Source organism: Erinaceus europaeus, chromosome 13 (assembly GCF_950295315.1).
Source record: "Erinaceus europaeus chromosome 13, mEriEur2.1, whole genome shotgun sequence".
NCBI classification, from domain to species: Eukaryota; Metazoa; Chordata; class Mammalia; order Eulipotyphla; family Erinaceidae; genus Erinaceus; species Erinaceus europaeus.
Genome location: NC_080174.1, coordinates 51,953,090 through 51,972,750, shown reverse-complemented (window position 1 = coordinate 51,972,750; position 19,661 = coordinate 51,953,090). Strand labels below are relative to the sequence as shown.

General features: G+C 48.7%; 1 protein-coding gene across 2 annotated transcripts in view; it reads left to right on the top strand.

The window, feature by feature from the left end:
- Positions 1-2,612: 2,612 nt before the first annotated feature.
- DLGAP3 (DLG associated protein 3) overlaps positions 2,613-19,661 on the top strand; it is an 80,934-nt gene continuing 63,885 nt past the window's right edge. The window contains exon 1 of one of the 2 annotated variants that reach the window (XM_007523230.3): positions 2,613-2,835. The gene's annotated coding sequence lies outside the window, so the exon portion shown is untranslated. Of the gene's footprint in view, positions 2,836-7,080; positions 7,449-19,661 lie in introns of those variants that run through there. The other variant, XM_060205839.1, reaches the window with a different exon arrangement.

Below are 19,661 nucleotides of genomic sequence, written 5' to 3'. Positions count from 1 at the left end.
TGTAACCCAGTATGGTTCCGTAGCCCCCATGTCCACTTGGTTGATTCCAAATTATATTCCTCCATGAGGATCATTTCTGGAACCATCCGTTCCACCCCGGTTCCATGGCTGCCAGTTCTTAGCAACATCGCCCGCCAGGTATTCGTTGGGATGCGGCATCATCTAAGTTCATTTCCCACGTCTACGCTCGACCGGACCTGCCAATATACGCGGATATCTTCGCCCACCCTGTCCAACGCTTGACGTCTCATCACCCAATCTGGTCCCCTACGCCTACACTGAACTTCTCTGTTCCAGTCTCTTGGAAACAGAGCTGGCAGTCAGCTGAGGTAAAGAACAAACACCTCATCACAGACCCCTGCAAGCGTCAACCCGGCTTTGACCTAGCACGTTATGATTGGGCCCTCCTCAATCACTATCGAACAGGCCATGGCCGGTGCGCTGCTATGTTCCATCGCTGGGGAGCCAGAGACAACCCGAACTGCCCCTGCGGCTCCAGACAGACTATGACCCACATAGTCAACGACTGCCACCTCTCCAGATTCAAAGGAGGTTTCAAAGTTTCGAGAAACTTTACATCAGGCTCAACCTGATGCTGTTGACTGGCTACGGAAGAAGGGCAAATGCTAGAAGAAGAAGTTGCAGATGAAACAAAAATTTAAATAATGTGAAAATTTTTATCAACAACTTTGTGAGAACACATTTGAAAACTTTGGGAAAAGATTCAAACCAAACCAAACCAAACCAAACCAAACGACAGATGGTGGTGCACCTGGTTAAGCACACACATAACAGTGTGCAAGAACCTGGGTTCAAGGTCCTGGTCCCCACCTGCAGAGGGAAAGATTCACAAGTGGTGAAACAAGGCTGTAGGTGTGTCTATCTCTTTGTTTCCCTCTCCTCTCTCAATATTTCACTGTCTCTATACAATAATAAATAGAGAAATAGCAACTTAAAATACTAAACAAACAAACAAAAATAACCCAGACAGGACTAAGCAGTGGCACACCCAGTCAAGCACACATACTACAGACCTGCTTCACTGCTTGTGAAGTATCCCCCTCCCAACAGGTGGGGAGCCAGGGGCTCGAACCAGGATCCTTATGCTGGTCCTTGCACTTTGCGCCACGTGTGCTTAACCCGCTGCGCTACTGTCTGACTCCCCTCTCAGTTCTTAAGTGGGTTCCTGGGAGCACTTCAATCTTATTTGCTCTGACATCTGGTACTGGGCAAACTCTGGGCTGACAACTCTTTATAACTTCAGCTCATGACTTAAAAGTCTTAATCTGGTCTTGTAGGCAGCAGAATAGGTGATCAGTCTGCCAATTTCCCACCAGATTTCTAGGTTTCTGTAGGGGGAAGAGCTCTCCAAACCCTTTCATGTCCTTTATGTAATGTGACATCTTTAAACATTTCCCTGGGGAAGGAGGAAAGGACTTGGCTCTCACTTCTCTTTTTGGCTTACGACTTCTTTCAGTGCCTCCATTCCCCTCTTTATAAAGGGAGGAGAACCAGTGGCCCCAAAGAGAGGAGAGCATCGTTCTGTTCCTAGAGAGGTGGACTGTCTGCCTTTCAAGCCTCTCAGATCTACTACACCTCACCACCCCAAAGCTTTCAAGACCAGAAAAGGTGGAGGGAAGAGGGCTTTCCCAGATGTACGATAAACCCCAACTTTCAGCGCCTGAGGCAGTGTTCCCACACAGCTACATTGGGAATTCAGCATCCAGCCCCTCCCCCAGACCTCCAACCCCTCCCCCTGCGGCTTCCCCAGTGCGGCCCCCTCCCCCCATTCCAGCATCATTCTGGGCGCCAAGACGGATCTCAGCCAAGGACTGCTGCAGTCAGCTCTCCACCGCCTCTCCTAGCTCCTGCAGCCTGTGTCCCGGCTTTGCAGCCTCTGGCTCCGCTCCGGACAGTCCCTTTTCCCTCCCCCATCCCGCCCCCGCTATGGCACAGCCCCGGGTTCAGGGCCTGGAGGTGGGCGGGCACAGTGGGCACGGGTGGGGGCCCCAGAGAAGTGGGCAGGTATAGCAAGCGGGGTTCTCCCTCCACTCGGGAGATGCCTCGGCCGTGGGTGGGCGATGCCTGAAGCCGGCCGCATGACCCTGCGAGGGCCAGGGCCGGGCCAGGGCGCGGGGACCCCGAGAGCCCAAGCTGGGACCTGGAGTCCCACCCCAAACCCGGAAACCCCAAGGGGAGTCTCCCACGGGGACGAGCCTGGGGGCGCTGAGTGTGACACTGGGGGTGTGACTGTGCCTGCCGGGGCTCCAGGCCGTCTGAAGACCGTGTGACCATCCCTCCGGGCGCAGGTCCCCGAGCCTGGGTCAGCTGTCTGTGATTCTGTGCGCGCTCACCCCAGGGTCCCCGCGGACGCCCGCGCGCTGGTCCCGGGGGTGCGCTGGTCCATTCGCCCCCCCCCCCCACCAGCTGTGCCTCCCCCACCAGCACCGCCGCTCAGCGGCGCGGGCGCTCCTCCGAGGACGCGCGGCCGCCTGCCCCTCGGCCCTCCCGGGGCCGGCGCGGGGGCGGGGAGCCCGGCCCCCCTCCCTCTCCGGGCTCGGGGATCGGCAGCCCTGCGCGGGGGCGGCGGCGGGGGCGGAGCGCGCGGGCGGGATCCCCCCGCCTCCCCTTCCCGGTCCCGGGAAATCCAGCCTCCGTGGCTTGGCCGCCTCCCGCTCCCGCTGCCGCTGGGCGCTCGCTCGGGGCTCCGCAGCCAGCGCGGCCCCTCTGCTGGGGGCTCCGCAGTGCTGGGCCCCTGTCTCCGCCCGCCGCCGCAGCGCCCCTGGCCCGGCCCGCCGGCACCATGTAACCCGGCCGGAGCCCGAGCCTGGCCAGGTAAGCCGCCCGGAGGGGTGGGCACACGGCCGCGCTTGCCGCGCCCTCCGCAGCGCCCCCCAGCCTCGGCCTGGCTGAGGCCCCGGCGCCGCCCACGCCCCGGGCTCGGGCAGCCTCGGTTTCGGCCCCTGGGGGGGTGGGCTCTGAGCTTCCTCCGCCGCCCCCGCCCCGCTCCGGCCTGGCTGCCCGCGGGCCTGACCCGAGAGACCTGAGGGAGGACCACGCGGAGCCGGGACCCGCTCTACGGGGGAGAGCCGCGGGGGCCGGCCAGCCCCGGCCCTGCGCTCGCCTGGCCGAAGGCTTGGGTCTGGGAGGGAGTAGCCAGCTGGCTTGTGGGGGGAAGTGGTGGTGTTGGGGAGACCCAGAGAGAAGTTTCCTCTGCAGGTGTGAGAGTGTGCGTGCGTGTCACTGTGTGTCTGTGGTGAGTGTGTGATCCTTTGGGTCTGTGAGGGACTGTGCGTGCTAGGAGTGCATGCGGGGAGCTGGTGTGTGTGTCATTGGGGTGAGTGTGCGCTGGTGTCGGTGGGCAGATGGAGTGTGGAGGGTCTTACTGTGGTGTGTCTGTGGACATGTGTGTGCCCGTGTAGGTCTGTGTCAGCATGTATATGTGTGTATGTGTCAGTGTGCTTGTATCTCTCTGTGTGTGTATGTGTGTATGTTGGCAGTGTGTACTCTACCTAAGCAGAGTACACTCAAAATCACCCATACCGGGGCTTTGTCCTCCCCCACCCCCATTCCCTCAGACAATTCCTAGTCGTGATGGGCATGGGACAGGGAGATTAGACTTCTCGGAGGTCAGATCATCCACACTCTCCAGGGACTTTTCATCCCTGACTCTGTACTCACCCCAGATCTATACTGCATTCCCCACCTTTGCCCTCACCTTCATCTACCTCTGGGAGCACCATCTGTAATGTTACTGATTGTGCTATTCTTGCATGCAGGGATCTCTGGTGATGGTGGGACCTGGGCAAAATGGAGTGTGCATGCTTGTGTGTGCTTCTTCCTCATGAGGCCTGGGTACTTGTGTCATCCTAGGAATGTTTTACCAAGGGCCCTTTAGAGCCAGCAGCTGAGAAGACCAGGTAGAAGCTTCTATTCTGTTCCTAGTCATCAGTCTTCTTCTAGCGTTTGCCCTAGTCATCAGTGCAGGTGGTTGTCTCCCAGACATCAAGCCCCAAATCTCCAACTTGTGGGTCATCGGTTTAGGCAGCTGGGTCTAGGTGGGTCTATGCTTAAGTAGTAACAACAGCAAACACAATCAATACCCTTATATCCATCTAGGGTTTTTGAAAAATGCTCCTCTCAACTTTTTCTTTTTACCCTTTTAACAGCCCCAAAAGCTGGCAGGACAGGTTGTCATAAGAAAATGCCAATATTTATTTTTTTCCTTTTCAAATCTACAAAAATAGCAATTTCATGTGGTTCAACCAAATAAAGTGCCATATTATAGATGAGTATGTCAAGACTCGAGATGAATTGCAGTTCCCATAACCATACACTGTTAGTTCTGCAAAAGACTAGGTTTTCTAATGGCCCAAAGAGCTGAGCTGGACCAGTGTTAGCACATGGTACTCCCTGATATCTTTGGATCTGGGAGCATTGCCTCCCACCTCCATCCAGCACTCCCTTCCACCCAGTATTCCCAGAGTGTTGGGGCTACTTCTGCACCCAGCTGCCAAGACCTAAAAGGGAGACAGGGGGAGAAGAGAGGAGGGAGAGGCTTCGTGAGTTGGCAGTGAATCAGGGTCTAAAAAGGGATCTAGGAGGGCTAGGGTGGCAGGTGTTTCCAAAAGGAATATGAACATAACATATGAACGAACAGCCTCAGATACAACTCCTGTCTCCCCCACCCCCACCTGCCCCACTGATCTGGCAGGGAATGCCCACTGTATTTTATGCCAGGGGCTCATGTCCAAGGAGTGAGCTTGTATGTAGCTGTAGAATGATAGCCAGGAAAGGAGCCTTGGAGCTGACTTGGTCCAGCCTCTTAATTATAAAGTGAGGACACTGAAGCCCAGAGAAGGGAGGGGACTTGCCCAAGGTCACCCAGCAAACTCTGTTGGTTCCTGGCTAGTCTCAGCTCAGGAACATTATAGCTCTTTATGTTACTTTTCATTACCTGGCATCTTCTCTGCTGGAGGTTGCCAGCCCTTAACCTCTCCTCTTCCCTCAACTCCCCTTGCCCATTAGAGATGAGGAGAGAGGATTTCAAAAGAAGAGAATGAAGAATCTATAAACCTAAGACTATAGTTTTTTTTTTTCTTTTAAACCTGGACCCTTTTCCAAAGCTGGGGGGTGGTGGGGATTCTTAGCCATGTGCACCAGCAAGGTAGGCCATGGGCTTGTCTTGATTCCTGTTGGTGAGGTGCTAGAGTTATTGAAGCCCAGACTTTTTTTTTTTCTTTCTTCTGTGGGAGTGCTTGCTTTTTTTTTTTTTTTTTAAGAATTTATTTATTCATGAAAAAGATAGGAGGAGAGAAAGAACCAGACATCACTCTGGTACATGTGCTGCCGGGGATCAAACTTGGGACTCTATGGTTGAGAATTCAATGCTTTATCCACTGTGCCACCTCCTGGAGCATGGAGTGCTTGCTTTCAACTTTTGCCTGGCACTGCACATCATCTCCTCAGCTGATGTTGGGGCTTGAACTGAGTGAGCTTTAGTATTCTTCATTCCACACAGTTTCTGGTGCATCTTACCTACAACTGGCCTTTATGGGATTCTGTTGGGTAGACAAGCTTCTGGGACATAACTGATTTTGGAAGGATCTATAGATAATCTTTTTTTAAAAATATTTATTTTCCCTTTTGCTGCCCTTTTTTTTTTTTATTGTTGTTGTAGTTACTATTGTTGTTGTTATTGATGTCACTGTTGGATAGGACAGAGAGAAATGGAAAGAGGAGGGGAAGACAGAGAGGGGGAGAGAAAGACAGACACCTGCAGACCTGCTTCACCGCCTGTGAAGTGACTCCCCTGCAGGTGGGGAGCCGGGGGCTCGAACCAGGATCCTTACGCTTCGCACCACATGCGCTTAACCCACTGAGCTACTGCCCGACTCCCCCCTTTTTTTTGTGAGAGAAATGGGGTGGAGTGGGGTGGGGACCAGGGCATCATTCTAGTACATGGGATGCCAGGGATCAAACTTAGTACCCCATGCTTGAGAGTCCAATGCTTTATCCACTGTACCACTTCCTAGGCCCTAGGGAGTAGTTACTCTGAAATCCCTTTTATCAGTAGTTAAACTTCCTGTGAGTCTAAAATAGATAATTATTCCCATTTTGCAGATGAGAAAACTGAAGTTCAGAGAAGTTCCTCTGGTTTTTCTCCTAATCTGCTAAAATCAGAAGAGGCCCTTGAAGTGAGGGGATGAAGGAAGCTTAGTTTAGAGAGAATTGTGAAGACACCTCCTAGTGTTTAATCACCCCCTGTGGTCAAGAAAAGTCTGGTTTCATTCCCACTTGGTGGAGTCAGAGCATTGTCTCTCAGTGGGGGTTGAAAGAACAGCTATGTACCCTCCACTATACAAACATTATGTCTCAGTTCCCTCTTTGTCCACCCATCCCCCTTCCAGTCTGAAGGCTGCTAGCTCAGCGGGCCTCCTGCTGTCTGGGGAGTCTGGGCTTGAGTTGGGGTGAGGCAGTGGCACCATTGTTATGGTAACGAGCTGCCAGCTCATCCTTGCTAATAACTTGCCAGGTCCCTGAGCTCAGATGCTGCATGACTTCCACCATTCCTTCTCCCCAAGTCACAGAAAGATAAAGTGAGGCTGTTAGGGAGGAAACTTGTGAATAGGAAATCTGGGGAGATGGGTGGCCTTGTCCTTGGGCTTATAACCAGAGATCTGGTAAAGAGAGAAGTTGCTTGGTCTACACATATGGTTATGTAAATTTGCATAATTTTATGGACTGTTACATGTGAGTCTACTCAGAACATATTTGCATAACATGTTCATGTGTTTTACACAGCAGCCCATATGTAGACATGCTCCCAAGCATCTGAACATGCCTGTGCTTAAATACTGCCTCTACCATCTGCACATAAGGCACCCAAAGAATCTGGGTTTGTGGGGGTGTCCAGGTATGTGGGTGGGGATCTGATCTTTTTCTGATGCAGCTTCAAAGTGTCTTGTTAACAAAGGGACAAAATGGTCCTAGGATTTCTTCTTTCTCCTTGTCAAGAATACAGAATAGGAAAGGGCAGGGAATGGAGTGGGGGGTCCAAACTTCTAGCTCCCAAAGGCTCCTGTCTCTATGTAGCCCCTGCTTCTTCCCACCCCCATTCTCTGTTCTTTCTCAACCTCTTCTCTTCCTGTGTGTAAATATTAGAGAGTTGAGCCTGCAGGGCTGATGTAGACATGGGGAGAGAATGAAATTAAAAAGGATTCCCTCGCCCCCATCACAACACCCCCACCTTGCATTCTCCCCCCAGGCTCTTGCCTCCTCCCTTCGTCCTTTTCCCCTCCCCTCACTCAGTTCTTCCACATGCCTCTCCTCCCCCCAGTCCAGATGGGAGCTAGCTCCTTCAGAAAGGGGGCTCAGAACTGGGTGTGGGGACCTACCTCTCTCTGCTTTCCCTCATCACATCTGCCTACAGGGATGGGAGACCCCACGTGAGTATTTCTTTTTATTTTGGGGCTTGTGGTTAAGAAGGAAAGTGGTTTTTAGAACCAACTATGAGTGGCGTTTGAGAAGCTCAGGGCTGAAAGGAGGTGGGTGGGGTCCTCTCTCGAGGTTCCCTCAAGGAAAGCCTCGTGTCTGGGTTTCTTTTCTCGTTGGACATAGAGGGAAAGGAGGGGCATGAGGTAACCCCGGTGGGTGGATGAGAGAAGAGTGTGAAGGGCTGGGATGAAGGATTTCTGTTCTAAAGGTGTGGTGGGGCAAGCCTCTCTTCTGGCATCCTGGGTTACTAGCATCTGCCTGCTGAGCCACTGGGAGCTGTCCTAAGTGCTGAATGGTACTCCCCAAGGTTTGGGCCTTAGGAGCTGTCCTGAGTTCTGAATTGAGCTGTGCTTGGGCTTCATGAAGGAAAGGCAGCAGGGCAGTGAGGAGAGCTCACTAGAAAAATTCTCCCAGATGACCCATTTACCAAAGACAGAGTCCCTGAATAGGAAGATAGGTTGGGGGTCCTTACTTAGACTTTGGACTTAAAATTCTTTTATTTTTATTTTTATTTTTTTAGCCAGAGCACTGTTCAACTCTGGCTTATGGTGGTGCGGGGGATTGAACCTGGGACTTGGAGCCTCAGGCATGAGAATTTGTTTACATAACCACTATGCTATCTACCCTCTGCTGCCTTACAATTTTAATGGGGAAAGAAACTCCTCTTTTTTCTGTTAAAGTTCCTCCTCTTTTTCCTAAATCACCTGGGTGGTTACTTTGGGTGGGAATGGAGGATGGTACTGTGACTGTGAACTCTCTTCTCCAAGGTAGATTTTAGTGCAACAAGCTTAGCCTGCTTTTTCTTCCTTCCATTCTTTCTCACTCCCAGAAGTTGAGCTTCAAGGCATTACTGGATTAGAAAAGTTTAGGGATGGATTCAGAGCTCAGGAGTGCAGGATAATATGACAATGTAGGATTCCCTGCCCATAATACTTTGATTCAGGACTGGGTACAGTGAAATACTCTGCCAGACTGTTTTATGCTCTTCCTATCCCAGTTATAGCATTTCAGAAAGACTTTTGTTAGGAATATTTTCAAGCAAAGGATTCAAGGAGTGGGTGAGGTTGTTCAGTGCCATGGAGCAGAGGAGGGGACTCCTGGAGATGGGGCAGTAGAAAAAGAGGAAGACCCCAGAGAGGAAATAAAAATGGGAGTTGGTGGTGGTGGTGGTGGGGTCCTAGTCTTCAACCCTCAGCTCCCTTGAAATTCTCCTCCTCCTCCTTCTTCTTTTTTCCAGTAACCCAGGGTAAGAGTCATTCAGTGTTCTGAGTTTTTATAATCTGTCTTTGTGACTCTGTGGGAATAAGAGCATGGAGTTGTTTCTCCAGGTCCCTTTCCTTGTCATCCCAGGGGGATGAAAGCCAAATGTCAGGACATGCAGATGAGACTGTGGGGGAGCAACAGGCAGGAGAGGTTGAAGGCAGCTTCACCTCCCATCCCCAAGAGCACAATCAAATATTCAAATGGGATCCTTCTTGGGGGAGAGCAAAGAGAGTTTCTAGATGATGCTGGGCAAACACTGGGTGTGGCAGTGAACTCAAGGAAACCTCTGGGGACCCCAGACTTGAACCAGGTCATCACTTCCCAGATGTGACTTCTAGTTAATAAGGAGCCCCTCACCCATTGTGTTTTTGATGTAACTTATCAAGATGATTCCTCCCTTCTCTAGCTGCTTGGGAGGAGCTGAGTTTTCCTCTGCTGTGGGTGCTGGGAGGTGGTGGGTGTGGGTGTGGGTGCCTGTTTGGGGAGGGGAGGTGTTTGTGCTTCATTCGGCTCCATTGGTTATATAACAGCTTTGATAAGACTTTACTTTGGAGCTGTTGCTACTGCCTGAAGCAGTCACCCCTCCACCCCCACATGGAATGCTGGGTGTCCACCCCCTTCTCCCTGTCCCCTTGGAGAGTCCTGCTATTCATGATCCAGTGTTCCAGCAGATACCTTCCTGCTGGGAGGTGTCTTCCACTTGCTGTCTGGCTTCCTACCCAGGTCCTGCTTTTAAATATTTGCTTCTTTTGTTATTCTGAGCCCAGGTCATCCTCCCCACCCCTTTTTATTTTTTACATTTGCAAGCCTCCGGATCTACCTTGTCCTTGAAGGGCACATGACTGGGATGGGAGGGGTTGACTGAACACTTAAAAGCTGCCCTCAGAAGAAAAAAGGCATCCTAGGAGGTTTTAGGGTCCAGAGGTAATTTTCTTACTGTTTCTTCCTCAGTGATTGTTTAAAAGTCTGGGAGTCAGTTGATCATACTCAGAGGCTTTTTCTTGATGTTTTATCTTGATTCCCCTCTTTGGTATATATGTGCTGTTTTTGGGGGTGAGAAAAGGTTCACCAGCTATGATATACATCTACTGCATTGTTACCAGTTTTCCTGATTGTCTGGAAAAAAAAATGCTGGTTTCTCCAGGTGTGGGACAAGAAAGTAACAGTGCACTCTTTAGATGACTTCTTTCTGAGAGTGGGTAGGAATGGAATGTGTCAGCAGTTGGATATACCCTGTTGTTCGTAGGAGAAACTTTCTTTTTTTAAATATTTATTTATTTTTCCTTTTGTTGCCCTTGTTGTTTTTATTGTTGTAGTTACTGTTGTTGTTGTTGTTGTTATTGATGTAATCGTTGTTAAGATAGGACAGAGAGAAATGGAGAGAGGAGGGGAAGACAGAAAGGGGGAGAGAAAGATAGATACCTGCAGACCTGCTTCCCCCCCTGCAGGTGGGGAGCCGGGGGCTTGAACCGGATCCTTACGTGGGTCCTTGCACTTCATGCCACCTGCGCTTAATCCGCTGCACTACCACCCGACTCCCAGGAGAAACTTTCTAAGTGGAGAAGTGGGAGACTGGCAAACTTGAGATGTCATGAATATGGATTCCTGGCATTGTGCACAGGCTTATAAGCTAAGGAGGGGCTAGTTATTTCTGCTGTCTCCAAGCATGTAGTGGCCTATCCCTACACAGATGTACATACATATGTGTATGATGTGTGAATGTGAATAAACATGTTCATGAATTTGTGTGTAAGTATAGGCACTTATGTCCTTAAGTGTATGTACATATGACTCAGTATGCATTCATGCTGTGGCTGTGAAGACAATTACTTAATTTAACTGATGTATGCATGTAATTTAGGGTGCATACCCAGTAATGAGTACATGTAAATTTACTTATGTGTATGGGAGTCTCCATGTTTGCATATGTAAATTAACATTTGAGTATATGTATGTCAGCCGAGTCTTAGCTTTGTCAGAGAATAAATAAGAGAGAAAGTAAGAGAGAGATGTATTCTGACTCGTAAATTGGGACTGTTCAAAGCTGTTTTCCTGGGACCAAGAGATAGCTAAGCTGGTAAAATGTGTACCTTACCATGTAGGAGGCCCTGGGTTCTAATCCTAGTATAACATGAAAAACCATGATAGACCTGTGAGAGTTGCATGCATGGTGGAGTGGTACTGTGGTATCTCTCTTCTCTCTGTGTTAGTCTCTCCTTCTCTTCTCTCTCTTCCTCCCCCCATATAAAATAAAGAATAAAAAAATTAACTCGGGAGGGGCACTCAGTAGTGGTATTATGAATGCATGAGGCCTGGACTCACTCCCTGGCACTATAAAAAAAAAAACAAAATAGGTCTGGGGAGACAGCATAATGGTTCTGCAATAGACTTCCATACCTGAGCTTCTGAAGTCCCAACTTCAGTCCCCAGCATCACCATAAGCCAGAGCTTAGCAGTACATTGGTAACAACAAATCAACAAAACAAAACCCAAAATCAAACAAACACCTTGTTTTCTCACATGTTTGAACTTGATGCACCCCAATTTCTATGACTCTTACCCAGAAGCAGGATCTTTGAGGTCTCTCAGATTCCTTTTTTTTATATATATGTTTATTTTCCCTTTTGTTGCCCTTGTTGTTTTTATTGTTGTTGTAGTTATTATTGTTGTTGTTGGATAGGACAGAGAGAAATGGAGAGAGGAGGGGAAGACAGAGAGGGGGAGAGAAAGGTAGACACCTGCAGACCTGCTTCACTGCTTGTGAAGTGACTCCCCTGTAGGTGGGGAGCCGAGGCCTCAAACTGGGATCCTTACACTGGTCCTTGTGCTTCGCACCACATGTGCTTAACCCACTGTGCTACGGCCCAACTCCTGAGGTCTCTCAGATTCTTATGTCATGGGTATCCAGGTGTTCCCCACCACCATTTATATGAAAAGAATTTGCAGAGGAGAAACCTGTATAGTCCTTGAGGACAGATGAGTAAGGAAGCCAAGTCCACAGTTAATCAGATACTGTGGTGTTTTAAGGGTTTGTGTGGGGAAAGAGTATGAGGGCTGAAACATTGATACTACAGAGATTTTAAGAATTGGGGCTGGGAGATAACTCACCAAGTAGAACACATGCCTTCCATTCGTGATGCCCTGGGTTTGAACCCTGGTATCACATAAAAGCACTATGGTTGGTACTAAGAGAACTCTATGGTATGTCTTCTCTCTGTATTATCTTCCTTTCTCTTTTCCTTACCTCAAAGAAATGAAATAATGAAAAGATTAGTTCAAGGAAGTACTCAATGGTGCTAACACATATACTTAAAGTACTGGTTCATTTCTCAGTGTCACATAAAAAAATGAACCAAACAGAACAATTTGGAAGGCAGCTATGCTCACCACTATACCACCAATGCCAAACAGAACAATTTGGATGGAAAGAGCAGGTGATAGTGGAGGCTTCTGTGTCTTCATAAATCGTTCACATATGGACCATGTAACAATGCATGTACACATATACAATAGATATTACTTGTCTGTATATTTAACATAGACATATACATGTGAACAAATCTACAGGAATGTATATATCAGTACAGGGTTTTATCAACAGGTACATACATGCTTATATGTACATATGAATGAAATGTGCAGAAATATTAGATGTATTGGGATACTGGCCTCATTGCAGCCTGTGACTGTATATATGTGTGGCTCACTCACCCAGATGTTAACAGTCCTGTAAATCATCCCCTTCTTACCACATGGACATCACCCAATGTGTCCATCCAAACAATATTTATTTTATGTTTCATGTTCTGAGATGTGCCTTGTACTGTGCTGGTATTGGGGGCTGTCCTTGATCATTTGACCTGACTCTCATATGGATAATTTACAATCTAGAGAAGGCAGAAGACCTAGAGTCACATAAAGGAAGGTGTTGAGGAAGGTGGGAGGCCGAAAAAAATTTAGCAGAGGCAGTGGGAACTAATAAAGGAGTTGGTCAGTTCTGGAGTGGGAGGATTTTGAGCTGATTCTTGCAAGTTGAACAGGTGGGCAAATGTAGGGAAAGGTGTTTCTTTGATAGGAAATGCCCCAGTGGTCTCTCTGCTTCTCTCACGAGCCTCACTTCTATAGAGTCTCATCACAAAAACAGCCAGAGTAAGATGAGGTCATGCCTTTTCGATGCCTTTCTGTCTCACTGGGAGTGAAACCCAAAGTGGGGCCTGAGTGACATAAGTGCTGTGCTTGTAAAATAGGCTCCAGTGACCTCTTTGGTCTTAGGTGCTACCCCTACATGGGCTTCCATGTGGTTCCAAAAAGATGCCAAGATGTCCCACCTTGAGGCTGTTGTACTAGTTTTTCCATCAGCCTTTTTTTTTTTTCCTAAGAGCCTGAAATGCTCTTCCTCAGATACCCATGTGACTCATTCCCTCACTTTATTCAAATCTTTTCTCAAAAGTCATTTTTTTGGGAAAGGCCTCCCCCACAGTCTATCTTAAATAGCCTCTTGTCATTCTATCCCTTCACCCAGCTTTTTTTTTTCCCTTAAATTTCAGCACTTACCATCTCCTTTATTTCATATATCTGTCATCTCTCTTTTCCCACTAGATTCTTTTTTTTCTTTTTTTAAGTATTTACTTATTTTATTTGTTCACTTTTGTTGCCCTTGCTGTTTTATGGTTGTAGTTATTATTGATGTTGTCATTGTTGGATAGGTCAGAGAGAAATGGAGACAGGAGGGGAAGATAGAGAGGGGGAGAGAAAGAGAGACACTTGCAGACCTTCTTCACCACTTGTGAAGTGACCCCCCCCTGCAGGTGGGGAGCCGGGGCTTAAACTGGGATCCTTGAGTTTGGCGCCACCTGTGCTTAACCCACTGCGTTACTGCTCCACTCCCTTTCCACTAGATTCTAAACTTCACAAGAAGGGGAGATTAATGTGTTTGTTTACTGTCCTACCCTCTGTGCCCAAAGGAGTGCCTAGGTTAGAGCAGGCACTGAGCACGTAGTTACTGAGTAAATGTATCTTAAATAGATCACATTGGCAACTGGTGGGATAAGGAGCTGGGGCAAAAAGCGAAAGAGTGCTATTTAGGAAGCCATTGTAACAGCACAGCACAGCCTTTTTTTTTGGTGGGGGGAAGGTCATCCTACTAGGTGAACTTTCTTTTTTTTTTTTTTAGGTCAGCTTTTTGGTTCACATACACACATACACACACACACACACACACACACACACTGACACCACAGAACTAGAGCCCCCCCCCCCCCCCGGCACCATCAATCTGTGCCATACTCATGGCAAGACACACGTCCTACCCAGTGACCTATCCAGTTCTGTAACAGCTTTTGTGGTCTGATGTAGAACATTGACCATGAGAGTGAAGAAAAGGACACACACACACACACACCAACAACAACGACTAAATCTGCTGTCCTAGTCATTAGGGAAAGGCTAAGGAAGAAAAAAAAAGTGTCTTTATGTAAATATCTGCTATCTGTTTCATGAACACCACACAATTAACACTACCTTCCAAAACCCAGCTACTGCTGTTCCTTTGAATGTTTCACCACTTCCCCACAATCAGGCTGCAGAGGGCTGGCATGCAGGATCAGCCTGATCCCATGTAGTCAGTGAAACAGGGCTCCCACCTTAAGAAACAGTGTAGGAAACAGCATCATGAACAATGAGAAGAATCCTAGGAAGTCAGAGCCATAGAGACACGTGGATAGAGGCACGTGCAGCCTAGGGAGGCAGAGGGGACTAGTTGTAGAGAGTTCAGAGCCCATGAACTCAGGCCTAGCCTAAACTTTGGAGGCCAGATGTGATGAGAGGCAGGACAGCAAACCTGTTCTTTGTTCCTTCCCCTCCCTGCTCCATTCTTGTTCTTCAGTCCTGGTGGGGTGGGTGGCTGCCTTGGGAAGGGAGTGGTTCCTTGGGGTCCTGTGACATAAATTTAGGTATGGGGGACACCCTGGGCTAGGGAACTCAATTTCTAGAGGACAGGCTGGGGGTTTGTGGGTAGGGAAAAATAATCTCAGCTTTGATTCCCTCTCTCACAAGAGAGCAAGGATACCTGAGCTTGTGTGGCTGGATCAAGAATGGAGGTTAGATCTCAAGCAGGACCCATCCCGGCTGCTAGTTGAGGGGACTGAGGCTAAAATGTGTGGGGAAAACTGGGAGAAGGGCTGGAGGAAAGAGGAGGAAGTGAGAGTTCTGCTGCAGCTGGCCTGTGCCATTCCCTGACCTCTGATGGTGGGGGCTCAGTCAGTAAAATCACCTCTAAGAGTTCCTGCCCCCAGACCTTTAAGGGTTGCCTTATTCCCAAGAGGTCCTTGTTAGAATCTTCTTGTAAGTTTTGGGGGTCTGGTGGGGGTAGCTTTTTTTTTTTTTTTTTTTTTTTGCCAATTTCCTCTCTTCATCTGAACCGGGGAAGGGGCACTTGAGCTACTCCCCTCCCACCTGGGCTCTGAGCTTGGGGGTTGGGCCGAAACAGCCGCCAGAGCCGCCCACCTGCCCGCGGTGTCATGGCAACGATTCTGCCCACGTGGACGATGAGGAAAGGGAGCAGAAGCAAGGAGAGGAGGCAATCACGATAGGCGTGAGCATTGGAGGGGACGCCCCAGGGTCTTGCGTGCTGGAGCCCCTACTTTGCTAGGATAGTTTGACCCTTGCTCTTTTCACGCCAAGACCCCCCAGGGAAGGGCGGAGCCTGTGCTCTATGCTGGCCTCCGCACGGGCTTGTCTTTCCTTGTGTGTCCACAGTAGTGATGACCTTGACCCTCTCTGCTGGAGGTCCCAGAGGGTGAAGGGAGCTCTGGCACGTGCGTGCTACCTCTCCTTCTCTCCTCACCTTTCCCAAGAGCAAGTTAGGGGGTGGTGCCTGGGGCTGAGGGGATGAGAGCCCGACCTAATTCTCCATTTTCTCACTATTTTTCAAAAGAAAAATGACCCACTTTTCAGCCAATCGGACTGGGGCCTGTTCTCAGGCTGATTCTCTGAGCTCCCCTGCCCAAGGCTCTGCCCCATCCGCAGCCTCTTAGCCATGTGCTGGAACCACTTCCTGAAAGAAGCAGGTGCACCTATGTGGAAGGGTCCTTTCCTGCCACCTGAACCAGTCTGGGGAGGGTCCTGTTCTGGCTGACACAAGCATGGGCCCTGGGCCCAAGTAATGCTATGCCAGCTTCACTTTGGGCAGCCCCCCCCCCCCCCCAGCCACTGTTGTCTACATTTAGTGCCCTATCTGCCACCCCATTCACTCATAGGCTCACCCCGTGGAGGGGCAGGGAGGACTGCAGGAAGGGTAGGCAGAGAACTGTGCCCCTCCCTTGCTCTGTCCTAGTGGACACTGGTGGGCTGTCTTCTCAAGTTGCTTCACTTCCACACAGACAGGGAGAGCCTGGTGCACTGAAAAACCAAGTCTGTCTGTCTACTTGCCAGAGCTTCTCCCCCCCCCCCCCCCCCGCAACCCCCTCCCCCCCACAGAGCTATCTGTCTGTGCCTTTCTTCTCAATCCTTCCACCTCTCTAGGATATTGGCCTGGGCCTCAGAGTCCCCTCCCTCCCTCAGCTATATTGGCCTGGGCTGGCTTGGGGGGGGTGATTAGGGATTTAATTATTTAGTTTCTCCAGCTCAGTAGATTAATTCCATCCATCACAGGCAGACTGAGCCTTCTTCCCCTCTCAGGGCTGCCTGCCTAACCCCAAGGGAAGGGAACATCATTGCTCACCTGGGTCTAGTATTGGATCTGGGAACAATGGATTAAGGTCTTGTTGGGGGAGGCTCTGGTGAAAGACACTGAGCAGACTAGGATGCCTAGGTGATATGAAATGGATGTGCCTGTTGTTGTATGGGGGATAAACATGTGAATATATGTGTCTTGTTTTAGATCTGTGCAGCTTCTTTGTATATAGGCACCAGTGCCCACTGGATGAAAACATGTGGATGAGGCCTTGTGGGAGCACATTTATCTGTGCACATAGGGGACCATGAGTGTGTGTATCTGAGGTGAAATGCCATGTGAGTTGTATTGGGTGAGTGTGTGGTTGTGTAATCTGCCTTGGGACTGACATGTGGGTTACGTAGTGAATGAGCAGTCTTGTGGATGCTCCTGTGTGAGTCGAGGGCCTCAGCCTTTGGAGTGTCCCACTGAAACAGCATGATGAGTCCGGGCACACTGGCACCCATCTAGTGACCTCCTCAGGCCAGTTTGTTCAGAGAAACATGCCACTTTAGCCATGTCAGAGCTTGGCCTCTTAGTGGTTCAAAAGTGTCAGGCTTGAGGGGCTGGGCAGTGGCACTTCCAGTTAAGCACGCATTACCAAATGCAAGGACCTGGGTTTGAGTTCCTGCTCCCCACTTGTGGGGACAGGGAGATGCTTCAAAAATGGTGAAATAGGTCTGTAGGTGTCTCTCTTTCTTCCTCCCTCTCAACCTACCCCGCCTGGCTCAATTTCTCTCTGTCCTATCCAATTAAAAAGAAATAGAAAGAAAAATAAATGTGTCAGGGAGTCGGGTGGTAGCATAGCGGGTTAAGCACAGGTGGTGCAAAGCACAAGGACCAGCATGAGGATCTCAGTTCGAGCCCCCGGCTCCCTACCTGCAGGGGAGTCACTTCACAGGCAGTGAAGCTGGGCTGCAGGTGTCTTTCTCTCCCCCTCTCTGTCTTCTCCTCCTCTCTGAATTTCTCTCTGTCCTTATTCAGCAACAACAACATCAATCATAACTACAACAATAAAACAACAAGGGCAACAAAAGGGAATAAATAATAAATAAAAAAATATTAAAAAAGTGTCAGACTTGTACTAGACTCAGATTCAAACCCCTCTTCTACAACCTGTATAACCTTGGGAAATTCGTTGTTTTTTTAAAAATTTTATTAGTGACTTAATATTGACTTACAGAATTGTAAGATAACAGGGATCTCATGCTACATCATTCCCACCACCAGAGTTCTGTATCCCCTTTCCCTCCATCAGAAGCTACAGTAGTCCTCCCAAGGTTGCAGATATAGGTTGACTATTATTTTTATAACTATCTGTCTATATTTTTATATATCTGCCCATTTTCCCCTATGGCCCTGCCCTCTCTTCACCTACAAGTCACACCTATACCTATTACTACTTCCAAATGTCCTTCCTCTTTTCTTCTTCTCTCTGAGTCCTGATGAAGTTGGAATTCAGAGCCCTCTGGCCATACTCCTCCTCTGGGAGAGGATGGAACAAAATTATTTTTGGGGTGCAGAAGGTGGGAGTTCTAGCTTCTGTAATTGCTTCTCTGCTGGACATGGATTTTGGCAGGTGGATCCATATCCCCAGCCTGTTTCTATCTTTCCCTATTGGGGTAGAGATCTGGAGAGATGAGGCTCCAGGACGCACTGGTGAAATTGTCTGCCCAGGGACCTTGTGGAAATTCTTCATTTTTTAAAATATTTGTTTATTTATTGGATGGAGACAGAGAGAAATTGAGAGGGAAAGGGGAGACAGAAAAGGAGAGAGAGAGAGAGAGAGAGAGAGAGAGACCTGCAGCACTGTCTCACCACTCATGAAGCTTCCCTCCAGATGTGGCAATAGGGGTTTGAATGGGGGGTTTTGTGAGTGGTAACATGACTGCTCTCCCAGGTGCACCATCACCTGGTCTCTTAACATTTGTTTCTAAGCCTCAATTTTCTCATTTGTCAAGTGGAAAGAATAGTGGGACCTACTACAAAGGGTAATTGGCAGGATTGCCTGAAGATGTGCATCTAACACAATGCCTGTTTAATTGTGGGCATTAAAAGAGCTCAAGCTTAGGGGACCCAGTGGTAGCACAGTAGGTTAAGTACACATGGTGCAAAGTGTAAGGACCTGTGTAAGGATCCTGGTTCAGGCTCCCTACCTGTAGGGGAGGTGGTCACTTCGCAAATGGTGAAGCAGGTCTGTAGATGTCTTTCTCTCCCCATCTTCCCCTCCTTTCTTGATTTCTCTCTGTCCTATCCAATAATAATAACAACAACAATGGCAATAAAAATGGGAAAAAATGGTGGTCCGGGAGGTGGCACAGTGGCTAAGGCACTAGACTCTCAAGCATGAGGTCCTGAGTTCAATCCCTGGCAGCACATGTGCCAAAGTGATGTCTGATTCTTTCTCTCTCTTTTCTCATTAATAAATAAATAAAATAAAAAATTTTAAAAAATGGGACAAAATGGCCTCCAGGAGCAGTGGATTTGTAGTGCAGCCACTGAGCCCTAGTGATAACCCTGGACTTAAAAAACAAAACAAACAAACAAAAACAACAACCCAAACCAAAAACTCAACCATAGACTTTGGAATCAAAATGCACTAGAGGTTTTCCAATTTGACATGTGTTCAGTTTTTGAAGTCACACTATACTAAAAAGTCATCCTCCCATTTGCTATTTGTATGTTTCCCTGGACAGGACACTCAGCTCTTCAGAAATTCCCAGGACTTTGGACCACTGCTGTCTTCTGGGGAATTTTGATCCAGCTTCAGGGAGTCATTTCTTTTGTTAACTCTCCTGTCTTCTCTCCCCCTCACTATTCCTCAGCTGAGGGGTACTGCTACATGGTTGCTTGACCACTGACCCTGAACTTACCAAGTACCTATTGTGTGCCAGGTCTTATTCATGCAAAGATAGATTAGATGAATCCAGGCTTTCAGGAAGTTCAGAGCCTATGAACAAATATTTACCCTGCTGTATTGAAGTATGGGACAGCTGCTGAATCCTGGGACTCCCTAGGAATTCTTTTCATGAAGAGAAGAATCCTAAACTGCATTGGATGGACAAAGATGGGAGGACAGGTTTCGTTGTGAAACATCTCACAGTCTTTTCTGCCTCATCTCTCCATTTTCTTTCCCATTGTGGTCCTGGCTCCTGCTAACCTTAGAGACATAGAGAGAAGAGTAGTGGCT